At 39.1% G+C, this 27,072-nt stretch overlaps 1 protein-coding gene across 4 annotated transcripts in view; it reads right to left on the bottom strand.

Annotated features, from left to right (window-relative positions):
- Window positions 1-27,072, bottom strand: part of WARS2 (tryptophanyl tRNA synthetase 2, mitochondrial) — a 132,497-nt gene that overhangs the window by 27,514 nt on the left and 77,911 nt on the right. The window lies entirely within an intron of this gene.

The raw sequence follows: 27,072 nt of genomic DNA, 5'->3' as shown, positions 1-27,072 counted from the left end.
TAATTCACACAAAATAAGATCTCCAAATGACAAATTAATATATCAGAAAATACTCAGCTTCAGAAATCATCAGAAAATGCAAATTACATGCATTAAATGCAAATTAAAGCCACAATATGATACCAATAAAGATTCATCAGAACGATTAATGTGAAGAACCCGACAGTATCAAGTATGTCAAGGGCGTTGAGTAAATGGAACACTTAACTCTCACACACTGCTGTAGGACTGTAAATTGTTACACCAACTTCAGAAAATGCTCAACATTCACATACACCATGACCCAAGTATTCCATTTTTAGGTATATATCCAACAGAAATGTGGGCAATATGTCCCATAAAATATATGTGCAAGAACATATTGTAATAGCCCCAAATTCTGATCCATCCAAATGTCCAGCTAGAGTAAAACAGAAATGTAAATCGTGGTGTATTCATACAATGGAATACTATGGCAATGACAATGAATGAACAATCACATGCACGAACACAAATCAAGCTCACAAACATAATATAAAAGAAGACCGACATATACCGTATGAAAGAAGTACATACTACATAATCCCATTTATAGACTCTCTATAAACAGGTTATCTTGAGGGTAAGGGGTAGTAGCAATAAGGAAGAAGAATGAGGGGCATTCTGGGTACGACTTACATAGGTGTATTCAGTTTATAAAAATGGATTGATCTGTGTACATTTAGTGTTTTGTACTATTTTGTATGTTTGTTATACCTAACATAAAGCTCACATTAAAAGTTGAAAATGCAGGCTGGACGTGATGGCTCAAGCCTGTAATCCCAGCACTTTGGGAGGCCGAGGCGGGTGGATCACGAGGTCAAGAGATCGAGACCATCCTGGTCAACATGGTGAAACCCCGTCTCTACTAAAAATACAAAAAATTAGCTGGGCATGGTGGCGCGTGCCTGTAATCCCAGCTACTCAGGAGGCTGAGGCAGGAGAATTGCCTAAACCCAGGAGGCGGAGGTTGTGGTGAGCCGAGATCGCGCCATTGCACTCCAGCCTGGGTAACAAGAGCGAAACTCCATCTCAAAAAACAAACAAACAAACAAACAAACAAACAAAGTTGAAAATGCGAATATAAAAGTTGGAGTCATGAAAAAGAAACTCAATAGATGTGATAAATATTAGAGTGTATAGCTGAAGAGAGAATTAGAAAACAGAATTTAAAAAAATCACTCCACACGGGAGTAGTTAGCCCCCAAATCAAAGCCAAATCCAGTTCCTTTCAACATGGTTAAGGGGGAGAATGGGTTCCCATCACTGAAGAAAGATAAAGATATCAGAGCTGCCGCAGTATTTGACGAGACTGCATCCCCAACCTGATTCTCACTGAAACCCATTCTAATAGGTTTCACCTCCACTACCCCAGGCACACTGGTCATCACTGTCCTCAATGCTAATGGTTAAGGAGAAGTAATCATCTCTCTTGACATATTCAGCAGCATTTGCCACAATTAGTTACTTCCTCTTCCTTGATATGTTTTCTTCTTGACTCCCCTGGATGCTACATTTTGGGATGTTTTCCCCCTGTTTCAGCAGTTTCTCTTTTCAGTCTCTTTTTGCCTGTTCCTCCTCTTCCCCCCGACTTCTTAATTGCTAACACCCAGGTTTCAGTCTTTTTCTTCTCTTCTTTTTTATACCCACTCCCTTTGCAGTGCCATCTCATCTCAGTGCATTAAGTAAAATGTGTATAACTGATGTCTTCTGAATTTATAACTCCAGCCAGACCTTGCTGATGAACTCCAGACTCATATATCCAGCTACCTAATCAGCGTCTCTCTCTGGATATCTAACAGGTTCTCAAGCTCAACACATCCAAAAGGTAACTCCTGATCCTCCATCCCAAATCTGCCCTATCCACGGTTGTCCCATCTCTGTGGATGGTAACTCCAACGTTTCAGTCGCTTAGGCAAAAACCTTGGCATCACTCTTCGCTCCTTGTACCTAATCCATCGGCAAATCTTGTGGCCTCTACCTTCTAAATATATTCAGAGTCTCACCACTTTTCACCACATCTACTGCTAGCACTGCAGTCTGAGACACCATCAACCCTCCCCAGAAGCACTGTGATAACTTCCTAACTGGTCTCTCTGTGTCCATCTAGCTCCCTACAGTCTATTCTTAACATTCCAGCCTACGTGACCCCTTTACAACACAGATCACATCACTCCTCTGCTCAAAATCTTTCATGCACTTTTCATTTTTTCAGAGTAAAAGCCAAAGTCCTCATAACAGCCTATAAGATGAGACACAGTCACCTCCTCCGTCTCAACTCTGTCACCTTTGTGATTCAAATCCTACTCCCTTCCCCTTTTCCCCTCTTCTCCAGCCATGTTGGCCTTCTGGTGTTCCCGGAAAACACCAATTATGCTCTCACATTAAGGGCTTGCACCGGCTTTACTCTGATAGGAATTGTCTTCTCCTAAGTCTCTCACCTTGTCTTTGCTCTAACATTATATCAAGGGGGCTTACCCAAACTACACTGAAATAGCGCTCTGTTCCCATTCATCCCACTCCCAGTTCTCCTTAAACTTTTTCCATATCACTTATCATCTTCTAATATACTTTATGTTTGTCTTGTTTATTTATTATTTATTGTATATTACTCCAATAGAACATAAGTAGGATGGTAGCAAAGATTTTTATCTGATTTACTCACTAATATAATATGTCCCAGGTACTAGGCTATAGTACCTAGGACATGGTAAGTACTCAATAAATATTTGTTTAATGAATGCATACATAAAATTAAACAATAGACATTTATAGAGAAATGTCTAAACATGTGCATATGTATAAAATGACATACTGTACAACAAATGAGCTAGATTTATATGAATAAACATGGGTAGATAACAAAAACATACCAGTGTGTGAAAAAACCAAACTGCAGAAAAATATGATACTATTATATCAACTGTGAAAAAAAATTTAAACCACACAAAAATATTATATACTGTTCACTGAATTACACATGAAAACAAGTATAAAAAATGGGCTAGACTGACACCAAATCCAAAATTTTGGTTGCCTGGGGATAGAGGAAAAGGATGCAATCAGGAGGGGTAAAGGGAATAGGAAGGGAAAGCATTGAAGGAATCTTCCATGTCATCTATCATGTTTTTAATATAAAGAAGTTGAAACAAATGTGACAAAATATTAATATTCATTTTTGGTATTGGGAATATGAATGTTTTACCATTTTCTGTATTTTGCTATTTTAAAACATCTTTTATTTTAGGTTCAGGGGTATATGTGCAGGTTTGCTATAGAGGTAAACTTGTATCACAGGGGTTTGTGGTACAGATTATTTCATCACCCAGGTACTAAGCTTCATATCCATTAGTTATTTTTCTGCTTCTCTCCCTCCTCCTATTCTATGCCCTTAAGTAGGCCCCAGGGTCTGTTGTTCCCCTTTCTGTCCATATGTTCTCATCATTTAGCTCCCACTTATGAGTGCGAATATGTAGCATTTGTTTTTCTGTTCCTGTGTTAATTTGCTAAGGATAATGGCCTCCAGCTCCACCCACATTCCTGCAAAGAAAATGATCTTGTTCTTTTTTTATGACTGCACAGTAATCCACGGTAAAATGTGGTCTATGTCCCATATTTTCTTTATCTAACCTTCCATTGATGGGCATTTAAGTTCTTTCTGTCTTTTCTTTTCGAGACGGAGTTTCGCTCCCAGGCTGGAGTGCAATGGCGCGATCTCGGCTCACCGCAACCTCCGCCTCCTGGGTTCAGGCAATTCTCCTGCCTCAGCCTCCTGAGTAGCTGGGATTACAGGCACGCGCCACCATGCCCAGCTAATTTTTTGTATTTTTAGTAGAAACGGGGTTTCACCACGTTGACCAGCATGGTCTCGATCTCTTGACCTCGTGATCCACCCGCCTTGGCCTCTCAAAGTGCTGGGATTACAGGCGTGAGCCACCACGCCCAGCCTCTTTCTGTCTTTTCTATTGCAAATAGTGTTGCAATGAATGTACGTGTGCGTGGCTCTTTATGGTAGAATGATTTCCATTCCTTTGGGTATATACCCAGTAATGGGATTACTGGGTCGAATGGTAGATCTGTTTTTAGCTCTTCGAGGAATTGCCACACTACTTTCCACGATGATTGAACTTTATACTCTCCCAACAGTGCCATAAGTGTTCCCTTTTCTCCACAACCTCACCAGCATCTGTTATTTTTTGACTTTTTAACAACAGCCATTTGGACTGATATGAGATGGTATCTCACTGTATTTTTTTAAAGTTTTTGAGCTGGGCTAATTTTTAATATTTTTTTAATTTTAAAAATATTTAATTAACAGAAAGAATGCAGGATAGACAGCATGATTCTGAAAGATACAGCTGCTAGGCATCAATCAATTCAAGGAATTAGCTGGCTCAGCAAATCCTGGATCGAATCTCTATGTCCCTTAAGATTTCACTTTTTCTCATATAAATGTTATCGTCCTAGTCCTGTAAGTTTAAGTCAGGACGCTTGGAAGGCTATTCAGACTCAGAAATTCTCACTTATTGCTTCCTCTTGGAAACTAGCAATTTACGCTGAGTTATTTTTATTAGACTCTTACCATCCCATGACAAATCCCCTGAACAAGAACTCCAGGGTTCTGATTTTAATTTAGGGAACTCTGTGTTAATGATAAACTCACTCACTTCAACTGGTCTTCCTCCTCTCAGTACTCTCCTTTGCCAACAAACATCTGTCCATACACATCTGGAGTTCTCTGTACTTTTCCTTAGTCTAATACTAATACTAGCGCTACCTGCAAAGTCTAACATGTTTACTACCTATCCTTTCACAGAAAGTTTGACGATCTCTGCTCTTACAAGAAATAAAAATGAATTTGGGAACAATGACAATCTACAAATAGTACATCCCCCAAATTAGCTACCTTGACAAAAAATAAGAGGACTGACCTGTAGAACTTGATAGCAGACAGCTGACTTCTTATTAAACCTATCTTTTCAGTAAGATTTAATTTAAAATTCTATGTGGATACATCTGATAGCCCCAGGAACTTAGGTCCAACAAGATAATAAAGGTTTTTTTGAACTATATCAAAATTTAAAACTTCTCTCCATCAAGAAACCCAATCAACAGAGTAAAGAGGCAACCTATAAAAGGGGAGAAAAATATTTGCAAATCATATGTCTGATAAGCAGTTAACATTCAGATTATACAAAGAATTATTAAGGCCAGGTTCAGTGGCTCACTCCTGTTATCCCAGCACTTTGGGAGGCCAAGGCAGGAGGATTGCTTCAGCCCAGGAATTCAAGACTAGCCTAGGTAACACAAGGAGGCCCCATCTCTACCCCCACCAATTTTTTTTTTTTTTTTTTAAATAACTAGGCATAGTAGCATGTATCTGTAGTCCCAGCTACTCAGGAGTCTGAGGCAGAAGGATGGGTTCAGCCCAGGAGGTCAAGGCTGCAGTGAGCTATGATAACACCACTGCACTCCAGCCTGAGCAACAGAGAGATACCCCATCTCACATAATAATAATTATTATTAAATAAAAATTTTTAAATGAAGAGCTCCTACAAATCAACAGCAAAAATAAAACAAAACAACAACTCGATTGAAAAATGGGCAAAGGACCTAAATAGACATTTCTCCAAAGAACATATACAAATGGCCAACAAACGGGAGAGTTGCCCAATCTTACTAATAATTTGAGATATACAAATCAAAACCATAATGCCATATCACCTCCCAGCCACTAGGATGGCTGCTATAAAAGCTCCCAGAAAATAATAAGCATGGTGAGGATACGGAGTAACTAGAAGTCCTGTACACTGTTGATAGGAATGTAAAATACTGCAGCTACTATGGAAAATAGAATTAGAAAATTAAAAGTAGAATTACCATATGATTCAGTTGTTCCATTTCTCATATATACACATAAGAACTGAAAGCAGGATCTCAGAGAATATTTGTACAGTCATGTTCATAACGGCATCATTCACAATAGCTGAAAGATGGAAGCAGCCCACCCAAATGTTCATTATAAGAAGACTACATAAACAAAATGTGGTATAAACATATGACTTAATATTATTCATCCTTAAAAAATAAAAAAATTCACCGGCGTGGTGGCTCATGCCTGTAATCCCAGCACTTTGGGAGGCTGAGGTTGGGGATCACAGGGTCAGGAGTTCAAGACCAGCCTGGGCAACATGGTGAAACCCCGTCTCTACTAAAAGTACAAAAATTAGCCGGCCATGCCTGTAGTCCCAGCTACTCAGGAGGCTTAGGCAGGAGAATTGCTTGAGGTTGCAGTGAGCCAAGATCGCACCACTGCACTCCAGCCTGGGCAACAGAGCGAGACTCCGTCTCAAAAAAAAAAAAAAAAAAAAAGTAAAAAAATTCTGACACATGCTACAATACGAATGAACCTGGAGAACATTACATTAAATGAAATAAGCCAACCACAAAAAGACCAACATTGTATGATTTACCCGTGTGAGGTATACATTTGAGTCGTCAAACTCACAGAAACAAAAGGTAAAGTGGGAGCTGCCAGGAACTGGCAGCTGTTTAATGGGTATAGAATTTTCAGTTTTGCAAGGTGAAAAAGTTCTGGAGACTGGTTATTCAACAATGTGAACATACATTACAAAACTGTATACTTATAAATGTAACTTTAACATGATAAATTTAATATTATGTGTGTTAAGAATTTTACAATTTAAAAAAAAAAACTATGTAAAAATACAGATGAAACATATTTCTCAAGTTGGAAAAAATGGTAAATTTTATAGCATGTGAGTTTTGTTTCAATAAATTATTTTTAAAAGTCAGATGGAAGAGCTGGTTTGAGGCAAAAAGGAAAGGTCTCGTTTCAGATATGTTGAACATGACATTCTGAAAAGATATTCACATAGAGATGTCTAGAAGAGAGCTGGAAATACCAGTCTAGAATCTGAGAGAAACAAAATGGCTAGAAAAAAATCTGAGCAGTGGCTGGGCATGGTGGCTCATGCCTATAACCTCACCACTTTGGGAGGCCAAGGCAGGTGGATTCTTTAAGGTCAGGAGTTAAAGATCCACATAGCGAAACCCTGTCTCTACTAAAAATACAAAAAAGCCAGCCAAGCGTGGTGGTACAAAAAAAGTTAGCTGGGTGTGGTGGTGCACACTTATAGTCCCAGCTACTTGGGAGGCTGAGGCACAAGAATTGCTTGAACCCAGGAGGCGGAGGCTGCAGTGAGCTGAGACCACTCCACTGCACTCCAGCCTGGACAATAGAGGGAGATTCTGTCTTTTTTTTAAAAAAAGGAAGAACGAAAAAGGGAAATAGCTCAGAGTTATAGATTGGAGCAGAATTTGGGGGGATTAAAGAAAAGCAGTTGATAAAGGAAACAAATGAACTATCAGTATAGAGAACATGATACATCAACAAATCAAATATAGTAATTAGTTTACAGAATAAACCTCTGAGCAGGTTGTTTCTTGGTTGCATTGTGAATGCGTGATTCAAATATCAGATGAAAATTTTACATCGTAACTGTTGGGGGTTTTGTTTGTTTGTTTGTTTGTTTGTTTTTTGAGATGGGTCTGTCTCTCTGTTGTCAGGCTGGAGTACAATGGTGTGAGCTCAATTCACTGCAGCCTTGACCTCCCAGGCTGAAGCAATTCTCCTCACTCAGCCCTGCCAAGCAGCCGGGTAGCTGGGATTACCGGCAAGTGCCATCATGCCCAGCTAAATTTTTAAAATGTTTTTATTTTTAGTAGAGACAAGGTTTCACCATGTAGCCCAGGCTGGTCTCCAACTCCTGAGCTCAAGCAATCTGCCTGCCGTGGCCTCCCAAAGTGCTGGGATCACAGGTGTGAGCCACTGCGCCCGGCCCGTATCAATTTCTTAGCCGCACTAAACTACCTGCACTCTTCCCTACACTATACAATTCCATGGGCTTTCCTTCTTTCTTTTGGTTTATATAACAACATTCTATGAGCTTATTCATTTAAATATTATACATTTTTATAGTATATATTTAGTCCATATATATAGTGTATATATATATAGACTTATAGACTAAATACATAATATAGATATATAGACTAAATATATATACTTATATGTAAATCAAGCCTGGTGAGGCATACTATATAAACAATAAGATCCACTCATTTTAGTTGTTCAGTTCAATAAATTCTGACAAATCTACACACATGTGTAACCAACACACCAATCAAGATACAGAAAATTTCAATTCTTCCAAAAAAGTTCTCTCATGTCCCTTTGTACCCTTTGCTCTTGGAAACCACCGATCAGTTTTGTTACTATGGATTGGTTCGGCTTATTCTATATCATTTAAATGAAATTATATAATATATATAAACTCTAGTGCTTGTCTTTAATACTCAGCATGTTTGGAACAAGTGTTTTTCTAGATTATGGGCAAAGCCTTTTGGGTAAATACCTAGGAATAGAATTGCTGGGTCATGTGGTAAGTCTACGCGTAACTTTGACAAACTGTTCTCTAAGATAGATTTATCATTTTAAACTGTTACTAGCAATGTAAAAGACTTCCAGTTTCTCAACATCCATACCAAAACATAGTATTAACAGCATTTTTAAGTTTGGTCATCCAAGTGGGTGAAATGGTATGTTTTATGGTTTTATTTTGCATTTTTCTGACAACTATGATACTGAACTTTTCATGTGCTTATTGGTCATTTGTTATCTTTGTTTGTGAAATGCCTACTCAAATATAGTGCCCATTTACAGTATTAGGATGGCTCACACCTATAATTCCAACACTTTGGGAGACCACAGTGGAATGATCATTTGAGGTCAAGAGTTCAAGACCAGCCTGACCAACATGGTGAAACCCCATCTCTACTAAAAATAGAAAAATTAGCCAGGTGTGGCTGGGGGCACCTGTAATCCCAGCTTCTCTGGAGGCTGAGGCAGGAGAATTGCTTGAACCCTGGAGGCAGAGGTTGCAGTGAGCGGAGATCCCACCAATGCACTCCAGCCTGGGTGCAGAGCAAGAATCCATCTCAAAAATAAAAGCAAATTAGGTTGCTTCCTTATTACTGAGATAAGAGATTTTTATACAACTGGATAAAAGCCTTGTCAGATACATGTGCTGTGAATATTTGCTCCCATTTTATGGGTTATGTTTTCATTTTCTTAATGTTGTTTTTGAAGAATAGAAGCTTTATCTTTTGATGAATTCAAATGTATTGACATTTTCTTTTAAGTTATTTTGTGTTCCATTAAGAAATCTTGGTCTATATTCAAGGCCTAGAAAATTTTCCCCATGATTTCTTTCAGAAGTTTCATAGCTTTAGTTTTTACATTTATGTCTATAGTGGTTTTAAAAGTTGGTCTTTTTTGTTAATGGTATAAGGTAAGAGTCAAGGTTCACATTCTCCCTCACATGGACATCTAGTTGGAGATCTAACACCCTTTGATGAAAAACTATCTTTTCCCCACCGGAATGCTTTGACCCCTTCATTGAAAATATCTGACTACTTTCCTGATTCCCTATTTCTTTTCATTGACATCTAAGTTTATTCTTATGTCCATACCACACTCTCAATTATTACAGCTGTACAGTAAGCTTTAAAAGGCAGTATAAGTCCTCTAGTTGTGTTTTCTCTTTCAAAGTTGTTTTGAGTATTCTAAGGACTTTGCATGGTCTTACACATTTCAGATCCAGTGTGTCAGTTTATATAACAATATATGTTGAAATTATCATTGTGATTGTGAGGAGTCTATAGAGCAGTATAAAATAAATAGAGATCATGTCCTTTGCAGGGACATGGAAGGAGCTGGAGGCCATTACCCACAGCAAACTAACACAGGAACAAAACCAAATACTGCATATTCTCACTTATAAGTGGGGGGCTAAATGAAAAGAACACATGGACACACTGAGAACCACACACAGTGGTGCCTTTCAGAGGGTGGAGGGTGGGAGGAGGAAGAGGATCTGGAAAAATAACTAATGGGTACTAGGTTTAATACCTGGATGATAAAATAATCTGCACACCAAACCCCCAAGACACAAGTTTACCTAGGTAACACACCTGCACTTGTACACCTGAACTGAAAATAAAAGCTTAAAAAATACAACATATTAACAATAGTAAGTTCTCCAATCCAAGCTAAGAACAAGGCTTTCACTTCTAGTAATGGCAAATTAGCTTGGTATCAGTCTTCTTGGGCTGCCATGACAAAGTACCATAGACTGGAATGCTTAAATAACAGGAATTAATTTTCTCATAGTTCTGATGGTTGGAAGTCTCAGATAAAGGGGCCTATATGGTTGGGTTCTGGTGAGGGCTCTCTTCCTCTCTTCCTGGCTTACTGATGGCTGCCTTCATGCTATAACCCCACATGGCAGGCAGAAAAAGAGAGAAAGAGAGAGAGATCTTTCTCTCTTCTTATAAAGCCACAGGCCTATCAGATTAGTACTCCAGCCTTAGAATGTCATTTAACTTTAATTACTTCCTAAGGACCCTATCTCTAGATACGGTCACATTGAAGGTTAAGGGAGCAACATAAGGAAATTTGAGGGCTACAGCTCAGTTGATAGCAAGCTCCTATTGGATAAATTCTAACACAGCAAGTATAAACTCTGAACGAAATATAAAAATCAACTTCCTGAAGGCATTGGAGAACAATCAAAAGCAGGCAGAAACCTGGGGTGTGGTCTACTCTTCTACAAAAAAAAAATACTTAATAAGTGTCCTGTTTTGTGACTTTCTGTCTGAGGGCAGTCCTCAGTTGGAGCCATAAAAAGCATCTAAATATGAAAGAAACCTGCATTCCTGCTGGCTTGAACAATGAGAGGACAAAGTTTGGGTGATTATAATACCTGGAAAATAGGCAGAGAGATTTCTAAAGAGTCAGAATGGCATAGCCTTATATTCTATGTATTAACTCTACCCAAATATCTGGTCAACCCCTGAATTCCACATGCATGGGGCAGACTCCAAGCTGTCCAATGATGGCTAAAACAACTGGCAAAAAATTTCAGTTATGGCTTACTACTGGAAAAACAATTTGGGGTTTGAGCCTAGCTGATTTAATTGCCTGCTAAAACAACAACAGTTTTTTTGTTTTGTTTTTTTAATATTCTTCAGAGGAATACATAATTTAGATTTGTCATTTAAAATATCCAAGATACTAGCCAAAATTACTAGACATACTAAAAAATAGGTAAACATAAACCATTCTTATGAAGAAAGGCAGTCAATGGAGACCAAACCCGAGATGTTACAGACATTGTATTTAATGACCCAAAATTTTGAAGTGACTATTACAACTATGCTTGAAGATAAAAAGGAAAATATTCCTGAAATGAATAATCAGAAAAATATCAGCAGATGTTTTAAACCTATAAAAAAGAGCAAATGAAGATACTAGAATGAAAACATACAATATCTGAAAGAATATAATTATAAAGTCTTAAACATCAGTTGGGAGGACAGAAGAAATAGTCACTAAATGAAAAGATAGATGAATAGAAATTAACCCACTTAAGGAAGATAGAGATAGAAGACTGAAAAAATAAAGGAACATAGTCTCACAAAACTACATATTTAGGAACAGGAAGTTGGATGCTACCTTCTCCCTTAGGGAAAACCTACTTCCTCATAGGTATTTTTCCAGCATTAAAGTATACACAAGTTACTGCTCTGTCTAGCCAAAATTACTAGACATTAAAAAATAGGTAAACATAAACATAAGTACAGAAATGGTAGTAAAGAATCAAAAGAGTACCAAATGACTGATCTAATAGATTCTTTTTTTTTTTTAATTTCATTTTAGGTTTTGGGGTACATGTGAAGAACATGCAGGATTGTTGCATAGGTCCACACATGGCAGTGTGATTTGCTGCCTTCTTCCCCTTCACCTATATCTGGCATTTCTCCCCATGCTATCTCTCCCCACCTCTAGTAGCCAACTGAGTGAGTAGGTTGACAGAACAGTTTCACCTGTTCCATGAGACTCTGACTCTGCATCAACAACCTACGTCTGTATTTATCATATTTATCAGATAAAACAGTATGTGTTCACAACACTGCTAGGTAACACTGATTATGATAAAAATGATCACCAGCTGGTAAAGTACATCTAGGCTTAGAGAAGTATAAATACCTAAGAGAAAGTCATAGTTCAAGCTTTCCTGAGTATAGTGACTCTTGTAACTGGTACCTCTCTTTTAGTGACCCCAAAGTCTATACATGAAATGTAAAAATTTGTAAATAATAATAATAATAAAGATATTGGCTCTTATGGAAAAATGAGTCTTCTTTGCCAAGGGAGACTGTCCTACCCACTGATGTCGATCTCACCTCCTAGTATTCGAGCTGGAGAAAAAATGGTTCCTAGACCTACGTGTATACCTGGAGAGAAAATAATCCCTGGAGCTAGCCGCCTACTGATATGCGGACTGCTCTAGTAAGGACTCTTGTTTCGAGAAGCTACCTTGCTGGCAAGCTAAGGTTCTTGTTCTATGCTCTTTTAAGTAGACTAGTACCATACATAGCCTGTGGTAGTCTCATGATTCTGAATATTTACTTGAACCTACGAAGATAGCATGGTGGTCACTAAAGATGAGCAATTAAAATAGTGGTTTCCAATATGAGATCTGTGATTCTCAGAGGTTGTGCCAGACTATCTCCTGAAGCACAAGCAAGTCAAAAGGAAAAAAAAAAGGTGGGACTTTTACTTATATTCATTGTTAATCCCATCTTTTAAATTTTTGCTTTATAAAAAAGTTATATGATTTACATGGTTTGGCTGTCACCCCACAGGATCTCATCTTGAATTGTATCTCCCAGATTTCCCACGTGTTGTGGGAGGCACCCAAAGTGAGGGCCAGTCTTTCCCATGCTATTCTCATGATCATGAATGAGTCACATGAGATCTTACGGATTTATAGGAGCTTCCACTTTTGCTTCTTCCTCATTTTTCTCTTTCCACCTTAGCCTCCAGGTAGGAAGTGCCTTTTGCCTCCTACCATGATTCTGAGGCCTCCCCAGCCATGTGGTAAGTCCAATTAAACTTTTTCTTCCCAGTCTCGGGTACGCTTTATCAGCAGCATGAGAACAGACTGATATCGTAAATTGGTACCAGTAGAGTGGGGCGTTGTTGAAAAGATAGCTGAAAATGTGGAAGTGACTTTGGAACCGGGTAACAGGCAGGCAGAAGTTAGAACAGTTTGGAGGGCTCAGAAGAAGACAGGAAAATGTGGGAAAGTGTGGAACTTCCTAGAGACTTGTTCAATGGCTTTGCCCAAAACGCTGATAGTGATACGGACAATAAGGTCCAGGCTGAGGTGGTCTCAGATGGAGATGAGGAACTTGTTGGAAACTGGAGCAAAGGTGACTCTTCTTATGCTTTAGCAAAGAGACTGGCGACATTTTGCCCCACCCTAGAGATTTGTGGAACTTTGAACTTGAGAGAGATGATTTAGGGTATCTGGTGGAAGAAATTTCTAAGCAGCAAAGCATTCAAGATGTGACTTGGGTACTTTTCAAGGTATTCAGTTTTATAAGGGAAGCAGAGCATAAAAGTTTGGAAAGTTTGTAGCCTGACTATGTGATAGAAAAGAAAAACCAATTTTCTGGGGAGAAATTCAAGTCCACTACAGAAATTTGCATAAGTAGCAAAGAGCCTAATGTTCATCCCCAGTGCAATGGGGAAAATGTCTCCAGGCCCTGTCAAAGACCTTCACAGCGGCCCTTCCCATCAAAAGCCCAAAGGCTCAGGAGGAAAAAGTGGTTTTGCAGGCCAGGCTCTGGGTACCTGTGCTGTGTGCATTCTAGGGACTTGGTACCCTGTGTCCCATCTGCTCCAGCTGTGGTTGAAAGGGGCCAACACAGAGCTGGGGCTGGGGCTTCAGAGGGTGCAAGCCCCAAGACTTGGCAGCTTCCATGTGGTGTTGGGCTGCGGGTGCACAGAAGTCAAGAACTGAGGTTCGGGAACTTCTGCCTAGATTTCAGAAGATGTATGGAAACACTTGGATGCCCAGGCAATAGTTCGCTGCAGGGGTGGGGCCCTCATGGAGAACATCTGCTAGGGCAGTGCGGAAGGGAAATGTGGGGTTGGAGCCCCCACGCAGAGTCCCTCCTGGGGCACTGCCTAGTAGAGCTGTAAGAGGGCCACCATCCTCCAGACCCGAGGATGGTAGATCCACTGACAGTTTGCACTGTGTGCCTGGAAAAGCCACAGACTCGCAACACCAGCCTGTGAAAGCAGCCAGGTAGTACAGAGAGGCTGTTCCCTGCAAAGCCACAGGGGTGGAGCTGCCCAAGATCAAGGGAACCCACCTCTTGTATCAGCGGGACCCGGATGTGGGACCTGGAGTCAAAGGAGATCATTTGGGAGCTGGGAGCTTTAAGATGTGACTGCTCTGCTGGATTTCAGACTTTCATGGGCCCTGTAACCCTTTTGCTTTGGCTAATTTCTCCCATTTGAAATGGTTGTATTTCCCCAATACCTATACCCGCATTGTATTTAGGTAGTAACTAGAATGCTTTTGATTTTACAGGCTCGTAGGCAGAAGGGACTTGCCTTGTCTCAGATAAGACTTTGGACTGTGGATTTTACGTTAATGCTGAAATGAGTTAAGACTTTGGGGACTGTTGGGAAGGCATGATTGGTTTTGAAATGTGAGGACATGAGATTTGGAGGGGCCGGGGGTGGAATGATGTGATTTGGCGGTGTCCCCACCCAAATCTCAACTGGAATTGTATCTCCCAGAATTCCCACACGTTGTGCCGGGGGCCCAGCAGGAGGTACTGAATCACGGGGGCCGGTCTTTCCAGTGCTATTCTCCTGACAGTGAATAAGTCTCAGCAGATCTGACAGGTTTATCAGGGGTTTCTACTTTTGCTTCTTCCTATTTTTCTCTTGCCACTACCGTGTAAGAAGTGCCTTTCACCTCCTGCCATGATTCCATTGCCTCCCCAGCCATGTAAAACGGTGTAAGTCCAATTAAACCTCTTTTTCTTCCCAGTCTCGGGTATATCTTTATCAGCAGCATGAAAACAGATTAATACAATGATGTACAGTATACAGCTATCTTAAGGGTGAATCTCAAAATTTTTTTACCGATAGTCATGAACGATAAAAAAATTAGAAAATCGTGCAATCAGAAAATAGTATTTTCGAGCTTAAATAGAACATTGGTAAAAATTCACCATTTGCTAAATTCAAGCTTTAAAAATACAAAAGTTCTGAAAGCCTAGAGACTATATTCTTTGAGTAATATGCAATAAAATTAGGAATCAATATGTTTTAAAAAGCTAACTGAAAACAAGAGCCCTGTACTTGGAAATTTAAACACATACTTCTAAATAAATCATAGATCAAATAAGAAATAATGGCGAAAATTAGAAATTATCCAGAATCAGTTTAGTGAAAATACTACAACATATCACAACTTTGCCAATGCTGATAACACAGAACTTAGAAGGACATTTATACAGTGCTCTTAAATGTTTATATTAGAAAGAAGAAAGGCTGAAAATTAATGATGCCCACTTAAAAAGTTAGTCAAAGCACAACCACATAATTTCAAAGAAAATAAAAGGGAGGAGGGAATGATAGTAATTGAAATAAAAAACAAAGGACACAGGAGTTTGAGACTAGCCTAGACAGCATGGCAACCCCCGTCTCTACTAAATCAGAATATACAAATTAGCAGGCACGGTGGCAGGCACCTGCAATCCCAGCTACTTGGGAGGCTGAGGCATGAAAATCACTTGAGTCCAGAAGGCAGAGGTTGCAGTGAGCCAAGATCACGCCACTGCACTCCGGCCTAGGTGATACAGTCAGACTCTGTCTCAAAAAAAAAAAAGAAAGAAAAGAAAAGAAATAAAACACAAAGATACAGGAAGAACCTCACAAAATCAAAAATATATCTTCTAAATCGTTAACAGAGTAGTCTCTAACAAAAACTAGCAAGAGGAAACAAAGGAACAAAGGGATTTCAAGGAAAAAAACAACCCACCGAAGGTACTGGTTATAAAAATTTCAGCTTTCCAGCATCAATTAAGATTTTAGAAAACATGTATCCATCATTACGCGTTAGACAGCTTCCAATATGTCAAGACATTCCTGATGAGAGCCGTGCTAATATTTACCAATGTGATTTTTTTTAAATATTGTAAATAAAATGTGACAGAATTTGTAAGATCCACATAACTCAGTCTTAAATGTGAAAAGCAAAACTTACCGCAGTCAAGAGATAATATAACAGAACAGCTTTATCACACTAGGCCAGTATAGAAGTACTTACACACATACTCCAGAAGCATACAACCATAAAGGAAAATACTGAATTGGCTGTATTTAAAAAAAGAAAAAAAAAAAAAAAACTCTGAACAACAACAGATGCATTTAAAACTTAAAAAAACAAGCTAAAACTGAAAAATGATAATGTATTACAAAGGGTTGGAATATGAATATGTAAAGAATATATAAAGAACCTCTACAAGTCAGTAGGAAGATATAAATAATTTTAATAGTAGGCAAAAGATATGAGAGAACAATTTATGGAAGAAAACAAAGGGATTAAAACATAAGAAATAAATGCTTAACCTTAACAGTAGTCAGGGAAATTCAAATTCAAACAACAATAAGATGGCATGTTTCACGCATTATACCGGCAAAAGTCATATGTCTAATAACGCCAAATATTGCCGAGGAAAGTTCCTGTTGGTGGTAATGTAAGTTAGAATATCATTTTGGAGAACAGGCTGACAGCATACACTGAGGCTGATGATAATCCTGATGATCCTCCTGAATATACTCGTAGGCATACAATAATACGCCATACTTGCATATACCTTTTGTGTATATGCACCTGCCTACAAGTATGGTGTAGATGCCTTTTGTGTATATGCACCTGCCTACAAGTATGGTGTCGATGCCTTTTGTGTATATGCACCTGCCTACAAGCATGGTGTAGATGCCTTTTGTGTATATGCACCTGCCTACAAGTATGGTGTAGATGCCTTTTGTGTATATGCACCTGCCTACAAGCATGGTGTAGATGCCTTTTGTGCACATACACAAAAGGCATATACAAATATGCCCTCTGTAGTATTGTTTGCAGTAATAAAAAGTTAAAAAAAACACTAAATATCCTTTGCCAGGCAAATGGATACATTGTGAAGGAGCCAGACAATGGAATACTGTACAGCAGTCAAACTAAATAAATCCCAAGCATGTAACATTGTACACAAAAAACAGATGCAAGAGGATATGTGCAGCATGCTACCATTCACACAGTTTTAAAACATGCCAAACAAATAATATAGATTGTTAATGGCTGCCTCATATGCAATACAAATACTAATACATTTGTGGGAATGATGAGTATCAAATGAATATAATAGAGGCTACCTCTGGGAAGTCACAGTGGAAAAGGGCATTAGAGCTAAGTAGAAAAGCTTCTATTATATTTGTAATGTTTAACGTGTAAAAAACAAAACTTATATGAAGCAAATATGCCGAAAGGTAAGCAACTCAAAAGGCAGCCATTCATCTTCACACTTTTCTGAATGTAATATTTCTTTAAAAGTCCTCGAAAAACCTTCAAAAACAAACTCTTCTGAAAATACTTTATTATTGAAGATCAAAAGAGGCATTGCCATTTAACTTTGTCTGCATCTGCTAATCCCGTTCTACCCTTATACAAACCCTTCTCCATATCAAGGAGCCTAGGGTGGGAGCACTGTGTATAGTGGAGGAGGGTGACTGAAAGTTAACATTTGCTAGACAAGATATATTATTTTATTTAAATTCCTATTATGACATTAAAAATGGAGTTCAGAGAGCCTGATGAACTTCCCCACTGTTTCACAACCAAAAAGAAGTGACAGTAAGATTCAAGCCGAGTATGTCTGGCTTCAAAGCCTGTATTTGTTTTATCACTATTGTTCTGATAGCAAGAAAAGAACTCTTCTTGAAGGTATAATCAACCTATAACCTGTACCTACGTCCAGAATAGAAGTAACACAAGTATTGCAACATGTTCATCAAGTCACACGGGAGTACAGATCCAGGGAAGGAAGTGGTATTATTGGAAACCATAGAGAAGGAAATAAATGCAGAGTTTGATTATATAATAGTTTTCCAAACTTATTATTTATGCCATGGGCCATTTAGATTCTTTTTTTTTTTTTTTTTTTGAGATGGAGTTTCGCTCGTTACCCAGGCTGGAGTGCAATGGCGTGATCTCGGCTCACTGCAACCTCCGCCTCCTGGGTTCAGGCAATTCTCCTGCCTCAGCCTCCTGAGTAGCTGGGATTACAGGCACATGCCACCATGCCCAGCTAATTTTTTGTATTTTTAGTAGAGACAGGGTTTCACCATGTTGACCAGGATGGTCTCGATCTCTTGACCTCATGATCCACCCGCCTTGGCCTCCCAAAGTGCTGGGATTACAGGCTTGAGCCACTGTGCCCAGCCGGGCCATTTAGATTCTTATCTCCCCCTAGGAACTTTGGAGGTGATGCCGATTTTACAAGTATATGCATTCCCCAAGTCCACTAATCTATGTAGACGTTCGCTCCTTTTCCACTGTGAGCTGAAAGAGCACCTGTTGTTGGTAGTGAACAACTTTGAGAGTTTAACAAATATAAATACACTCAAACATGTTTCCTAAATTGCCAGAATAAATGTAAGTGCTAGAGTCTCTGCCCAGTTTAGGGCCTTGGTTTTATACCGCTAAGACAAGGAACAATTGGTGAGTATAAATAACTTTTATTTATGTACAGTAAGCCAAGAAATATGTAGTTCCTCTGGCTTTCACTCACAAACCAATTTGTCCACAGCCTCTCTTCTTTTATCATTATTGTTTTTTGTTTCCTGGGAAACAACGTAACTCTAATTAGAGAATAAGTTGGAATGTGGATTCCGGAGCTGCAAATCCCCCTCTCTTCCCTCAACTTTTCCCTGGTCTGTCTGGACCATTGTAACACAGTATCTGGTGGCCCCAACTGTCCTTTCTCCTTGCCTTTGAACGCAGTGCCTAGACCTATGTTCCCGTTTTCTTTCTTCCATCTGCAGAGTAACAGTGAAAGATGTAGAGTCCTGTACCCCAGGCAGCTGTGGGACTCAGATTGGAGCTGCATTCAGGACTGCTGGCTTGCTAGAAATGAAAGACCATTGACTGGCATGGGGATGGAAATGTCTGCCAAACACACACACAGGCATGACCCCTTCCCATGCCATCTCTCTCTCTCTCTCTCTCTCTCTCATACACACACACACACACACACACACACACACACAGAGACACACACACCTACCTTTGAGAGGAGAGGGTCTATAAAATTCCCCACATATGGTGAACATATTTTAGGGGAAGCACATGACTAGAAGCCAGTGGGAGAGAAAGAAAAAGAAAATAATGAGAACAGTCTTCGGTAAGTCTGAATTGTTCCAGTCAGACTGCTGAGAAAGAATGCAAAAGACTGGAGATGAAAATTATTGGTAGAAGTCAACACTGTAATGTAGCTAAATCCTTTCCCTAGTTCAAGCCATTATTAGAACTTTTTCTGATGTTCAGCAATAGGATGCGAGAAAACAGTCTTTACAATTTAGCTGTAAGTAATTTGCTTAACACAATGAATATACCTGAAAAAAGCACATTATAAAAATATTTTTCTCTAACTCAGTTTCAAAAATTTTTAATTTTACTTGTAAATAATTGTGTGGTGGGGGAGGTGGGTCTAACTAATGCCAACTGGCATTGGCTCCCAAAACATTAAATAAAATTGTTTTCTAAATTCTTATCCTTTCTGTTACATATCTCATGATCAATTAAATGCTTAGGTACACTATAAACCTACCAGTGTAAACGAACTAGCAAAATAATCTTTTAAAAATATAGACGATCTCTAATTTATCTGTTTTGTAAGTTAAGAACTGATTAATCAAATTTTCTCAAAACCAGAAAGCAGTATCTTGGCTTCTGCTTTAAAGAGTTATTGGTAGAAGTTAATCGGGTCATCCAAGCACAAAATAAACTGATAATAAAAGGTCTGCGTAACTTAGCGGTGCAGTAGAAAAAACGCTGGCCTAGTATCCTCCACGGCTTCATTCTTAAAGTGCTTTCTAGTTAAACTGAGATTAGCTTTTTACCTAAGGGCAGGAGAGAGATGCTGATGTATTTTTAGTAGAAAGGTGACTGTGGTTGCCTTGTGGGGAATGAATTGCCAAACTGTGAGGTTAGGGCAGGAGTTAAAGGGTAATTTAATTGTTTAGGTAAGAAACAGTCAGCTCCAATTCCCTACTTCCCCTCTACAAGCACCTCCAGAGGCAGAGACGGGAGGGCTGGGAAGGGTGTATAGGCGGCAGGTGGAGCAAGGTTCCCGCCTCGTGAGTACATCTTCCAGAAGTGGTACTTAACAGGAAAACTGTAAAAGCCTTCGCTTTGCCACCTATGAGCTGTGTGACCTTCGGCAGCTAATGAAAAAGTTCTGAGTATTTCCTAAGTACCAGGTACTGCTCAAAGATCATTTAAAGTACATTTTCAGTTTACTTAATCTCTTTATGCCTTAATTTATTCATTAGTGAAAGATAACAGTAACATCTAATTCCTGTGGCTGTTTTGATGATTAAGAGAGAAATCTTAATTAAGAGAGAAGCATACATCAAATGGCTTGGTAAACCTAACAAATGTTTCTTTTTTTGAGACAAAGTCTCGCTCTGTTGCCCAGGCTGGTGTGCAGTGGTGTGATCTCTGCTCATTTCCACCTCCACCTCCTGAGTTCTAACGATTCTCCTGCCTCAGCCTCCTTAGTAGCTGGGATCACAAGCACAGGACACCACGCCTAGCTAATTTTTTTTTTTTTTTTTTTTTTTTTTTTTGTAGAGACAGGGTTTCTTCACCTTGTTGCTCAGGCTGATTTGGAGCCCTGAGCTCAACTAATCTACCTGCCTCAGCCTCCCAAAGTGCTGGGATTACAGGTGTAAGCCACCATGTCCAGCCAGATTTACACATTTAAAAATAGTTTTCTGGCCAGCCACAATGGCTCACACCTATTATCCAGCACTTGGGGAGGCCGTGACAGGAGGATTGCTTGAGCCCAGGAGTTTGAGGCTGCAGTGAGCTATACACTCCACCACTGAATTCCAATCTAGGTTACAGAGTGAGACCCTGTCATTCATAAATAAATAAATAGTTTCCTAATAAACATTGGTTTCTAATTAAAAAAAAAATCTGAAAATGCTATGATTATTTCTTTTTAGCCCTCATCTACTAGGGACTACACAGATTGATTACCACACACTTGCTAGAATAACTATTATTAAAAAGATAACAAACCAGGCATGGTGGCTCATGCCTGTAATCCCAGCACTTTGGAAGGCTAAGGTGGGCAGATTACTTGAGGTCAGGAGTTCAAGACCAGCCTGGCCCACGTGGTGATCTGTCTCTACTAAAAATACTAAAATTAGCCAGGCTTAGTGGTGGGTGCCTGTAATCCCAGTTACTTGTGAGGCTGAGGCAGGACAATTGCTTGAACCGGGAGGCTTGAACCGGGAGGCAGAGGTTGCAATGAGCCGAGGTCGTGCCACTGCACCTTAGCCTGGGCAAGAGAACAGGACTCTGTCTCAAAACAAAACAAAAAAAAAACAAGATAACAAGTGTTGGCAAAGACGTGGAGAAAAGAGAAGTCATGCACAGTGTTGGTGAGAAAGTAAGTCTCTACAGCCATTATGGAAAACAGTATAGTGGTTCCTCAATAAAATTAAAAACAGAACTACCATATAAGCCGCAATCCCTCTACTGGGAATGTATCCAAAGGAGATAAAATCACCGTGTCAAAGAGACATCTGTACCCTCATGTTTATTGCAGCACTATTCACAATAGCCAAAATACAGAATCAACCTAAATGTCTATCAATAGATGAACGAATAAAGAAAATACAGTAGATACACACAACAATACTATTCAGCCTTAAAAAAAGATATCCTGCCAGTTATGACAACATGGATGAGCCCAGAGGACATACTGTTAAGTGAAAGAAGCCAGGCACAGAAAGTCAAATACTGCATAAGCTCACTTATATGTAAAATCTAAAAAAAATCGAGCTCATAGAAACAGCATACAATGAGGCAAGAGGAAATGGGAAGATGTTGGACAAGGGACACAAAATTTCAGTTAGACAAGAGGACTAAGTTCAAGAGATCTATGGTGCAACATGGTGACCACAGTTAATGGCAATGTATTGTATACCTGAAAATCACTTAAAGATAGATAAGTATGTGAGGTAATGTATACGTTATATGGCTTGATTTAGCCATTTTAAAATATATACATATTTCAAAGCATCATGTTGTACACGGCAAATATATGCCATTTTTGTCCATTTCAAATAAAGAAAAACAATCTTCCCGGCATTGCCTATTAAAAAGAAGAAAAGAAAAAAGAAAAAAAGACAGTTATTGATTATTGATTTTTTTTGTATTACAAAACATAAATCGTCACCGTGATGATCTTTCACCTACTAGAACTCTGCAAATATGGGGTCATGTGGTTAACGTACTAAGTGTTTCCAGAAGACTAGCTTATTCAATTATACTTCTACCTGAAAATGGTTCTAAGAAGCAAAAGCCAATACATGCCTTCATGGCTGGAAGATAAGGCACGAGGAGGACCTTTCCATCATCATCCATGAACAAACTGAAGCTTTATGGCCATTCTAAAGGAGCTGATGTCTAATGTTCATTTCTAGGCGATCCATGGGCATTAGATCAGAACAGCTTCTACTCAAATTAATGAAAATGGTGATGAGCAACTATGTAGGACAATAGTTTATAGTCACTAACCATCAGCTAACACAGATTAGTGTAAAGAGAAAGCAACTAAAAAGTAAGGTTTATTTTTAAGTTCGAAATAATTAAGGTTAGAGCAAACAAAAAAAAAACTTGATCAGTATATGAAAGGTGAGGGGGGAAAAAGTAGATGCATAAAAAATCAAAGTTTAATTCTTTTTAAGCATAGGACTAACTTTATAGGAAATCTATTAAAATTTGATGAACAAATCAAAAGGCATTTAAAAAGAGACTTAAGATCCACAATCAAATGCAATATGTGAACCTTGGTAGATCTTCACTCAAACAAGCCTACTATAAAAGACATTTTTGGGGGCTGGGCGCGGTGGCTCAAGCCTGTAATCCCAGCACTTTGGGAGGCCGAGGCGGATGGATCACGAGGTCAAGAGATCAAGACCATCCTGGTCAACATGGTGAAACCCCGTCTCTACTAAAAATACAAAAAAAAAAATTAGCTGGGCATGGTGGCACGTGCCTGTAATCCCAGCTACTCAGGAGGCTGAGGCAGGAGAATTGCCTGAACCCAGGAGGCGGAGGTTGCGGTAAGCCGAGATCGCGCCATTGCACTCCAGCCTGGGTAACAAGAGCGAAAACTACACCTCAAAAAAAAAAATGCATTTTTGGAAGAGTCAGGGTAATTTGGGTATTCGAAGATAATATGGAATTATCATCGTTAGATGCCATTACAATATTATGGTTATGTAAGAAAATTTCCTGAATTTATAGTGGCACGCTAAAATACTTAGGAATTGGAACATCATGATATGTGGTATCTGCTTTGAAATACTTCAACAAAGACAATAACATCAACCAGGCACAGTGGCTCATTCCTATATTCACAACACTTTGGAAGGCCAAGGTGGGAGGACCACTTGAACCCAGGGGTTTGAGCCCAGCCTAGGCAACATTGTAAGATCCTGTCTCTTCAAAAAAATGTTTAAAAAAAAGGCCGGGTGTGGTGGAATATGCCTGTAGTCCCAGCTATTACTCAGGAGAGTAAGGCAGGAGGATCTTGAGCCCAGGTGTTCGAAGCTGCGGTGGGCTATGATTACACCACTGTACTCCAGCCTGGGCAACAGAGCAAGACCCTGTCTTTATTAAAAAAAAAAGAAGAAGAAGAAGAAAGAAAGAAAAGAAAGTAACATCCGTGAGACAAATAACAAAATGTTAACAAGGGATGGGGTACAGTATACTATTCTCTCTATTGTTAGAAATTTTTAAAATATTTTAAAATTAAATTGTGTTTTAATAAAAGGGGCAAAGAAAGTCTGATAAAATATCCCATCCATCCATGCATAAAGTTGTAATAAGTTTGGCTGCCTGAGTCAAAGAAGGAAATGGCTAAAACCAAGTTTATCTTAGATTACAAAGACACCTGAGGAAAATTTTTATACTGTATTGCCTTTGTGGGACTAATTGTATAATGTAGGCAAGATGAGTATCTGCCTTCAATTTTGCTGGCAAACTATCAAATTTCTCCGTAATGGAGGTGAAGTGAGGGATGGCAGGAGGCTTATTATTATTTTTTTTAATTGCATTTTAGGTTTTGGGGTACATGTGAAGAACATGCAAAATTGTTGCATAGGTACACACATGGCAGCGTGATTTGCTGCCTTCCTCCCCTTCACCTATATCTGGCATTTCTCCCCATGCCATCCCCCGAACAACTCCCCACCCTCCACTGTCCCTCCCCTATTTCCCCCAACAGACCCCAGTGTGTGACGCTCCCCTCCCTGTGTCCATGTGTTCTCATTGTTCAACACCCGCCTATGAGTGAGAACATGCGGTGTTTGATTTTCTGCTCTTGTGTCAGTTTGCTGAGAATGATGGTTTCCAGGTTCATCCATGTCCCTGCAAAGGACACGAACTCATCGTTTTAGGAGGCTAATTATTAAACAGCTTTACAACTGCATTAAGCCTGTGAGGAGAAGATGGGCACACACCAGTCAACTCTGTCCATTCCACTCTCTGACCTAGACCCCCACTATCTTGGAGCCAAGGATCTCATTGGGTTCTATTTAAAGAGAAGGTGAATTTTGTCCCTCCTTTATTAAGAAGTCTTTACAAAGTCTCCCATATTATGGACTGCTTTTTGAAATGCTATTTTGAACAACAAAGTACCACATGGAAGAAGATATCTCAATTATTGCCAATTTTAGATGCTTATAAGGTCCCTGCTCAAACTCCTTTACAATGTAGAAAAAAATTCTAATACGGTAATTGTTCCTGAGAGAATGAGCTCAAAGTGCAGGTGCAGGATGTAGTTGTAAATAAGCCTTTAATAGTAAAGACCACTTTAAAAAGCAATCTGGCAAGTGGTCACTTTGTGGAGATCAGACATTCATCTACAAGAAGTATGAAACTAGGTACTTGTAGCTGGGAGTACAATTTTTAAAATTTTATCAGATAAGGATCAAAAGACAGCTTGTATTAAAAACAGCTTAGATGAAGTGAAGATGATGTGCTTTGCAAAATGCATTAGGTGACTCAGAAAGTGGCTCTAATGATGAGCAGTTCTCCAGCGTTGGCAATGGATGTGAAGTTTGAAGCACATTCTTTTCACGAAGAAGGTGAGAGTGTTTTTGAGACAGGATGACAAAGAAGGTGAGAGATCTAGGGACAGCTAGTTTGCAGAAGGCAAGACCTACTCAGTAAGGACCTACAGGGTAAACACCTGTAAGATACAAATGGCACATAATAAATGTCTCTCCAAGTATTTGAAGAGTAGTTGTACGGAAGCAGAGTTGATTTATTGTGTTTTTTACAAAGCAGAAATTAAATGAACAAATGTTACATGGCAGTAGATATTTGGTCAATAAAAGTAAGTATGTTATAGTAACTGGATCTGTCCAACACTGAATTTGAAAAGCCACGTGTAAGTAAAGCCTTCCTGACCAAATAGAAGGAATGAAGTTGACGTAATTTGCCTTTATGGTCCTTTCAATGATCAGATTCTATTATTTTATCAAATTATCTCCAAGCTGGCAACAAAGCTGATAACTGCATTTATTTTTTAAACATACAGTTGGCCTTCTGAATTTGTGTGTTCTGTATCCACGGACTCCACTGAACAGCAGATTGAAAATATTCGGAAAAAAAAAACTGATAAAATATAATACCACCTATATATATACTTTTAAACTGATGACTTTGTGCTGTTGACTAATCTCCTTGTGAGATTGTCATAAAAAGGAATGAAATCATGTCTTTTGCAGCAATATGGCGGCCAACATGAAATAGAGGCCATTACCCTAAGGGAAATCATTCAGAAAATCAAATATTGCATGTTCTCACTTATAAGTGGGAACTAAACAACAGGTCTATGTGGACATACAGAGAGGAATAACAGACCTTAGAGACTCCAAAAGCAGGGAAGAGGATGCTGGTTGAAAAATCACCAATGGAGTACAACGTTCACTATCCAGGTGACAGGTACACTAAAAGCTCAGACTTCACCACTATACAACATATCCATGTAACAAAACTGCACATACACCCCGCAATCTCTAAAAATTTTAAAAATTTAAATATATACATATTAAATCAGTGTGTATATAGGCATGAAAAAAAAACAATACCACAATAGAAAAATAAAACAAAAAAAAATACAATGTAACAACTATTTGCATAACATGTATATTGTATTAGGTATTATACGTAATGTAGAGATGATTTAAAATATACAAGAGAATACGTGTAGGTTATATGCAAATACGATTCCACTTGATAGAAGGAACTTGAGCATCTGCAGATTTTGGTAGCTTTGGGGGTCCTGGAACCAATATTCTTCGGATGCCAAGGGATCATTTTATTGTTTTAATTTATAACGTATATTTTTTTAACTGGTTGCTCTGTAAGAATCATTACATTAAGTTTTACATGTAACAAAACATATATAAAAATAATGCAAGGGCCTGGCGCAGTGGCTCACGCCTATAATCCCAGTACGTTGGGAGGCCGAAGCGGGTGGATCACGAGATCAAGAGATCGAGACCATCCTGGTCAACATGGTGAAACCCCGTCTCTACTAAAAATACAAAAAAAATTAGCTGGGCATGGTGGCACATGCCTGAAATCCCAGCTACTCAGGAGGCTGAGGCAGGAGAATTGCCTGAACCCAGGAGGCGGAGGTTGCGGTGAGCCAAGATCGTGCCATTGCACTCCAGCCTGGGTAACAAGAGCGAAACTCCATCTCAATAAATAAATAGATAAATAAAAA

This window comes from Saimiri boliviensis, chromosome 11 (assembly GCF_048565385.1).
Source record: "Saimiri boliviensis isolate mSaiBol1 chromosome 11, mSaiBol1.pri, whole genome shotgun sequence".
Lineage (NCBI taxonomy): Eukaryota > Metazoa > Chordata > Mammalia > Primates > Cebidae > Saimiri > Saimiri boliviensis.
The sequence above is the reverse complement of the archived record's forward strand: the minus strand, read 5'-3'. Positions and strand labels throughout refer to the sequence as shown.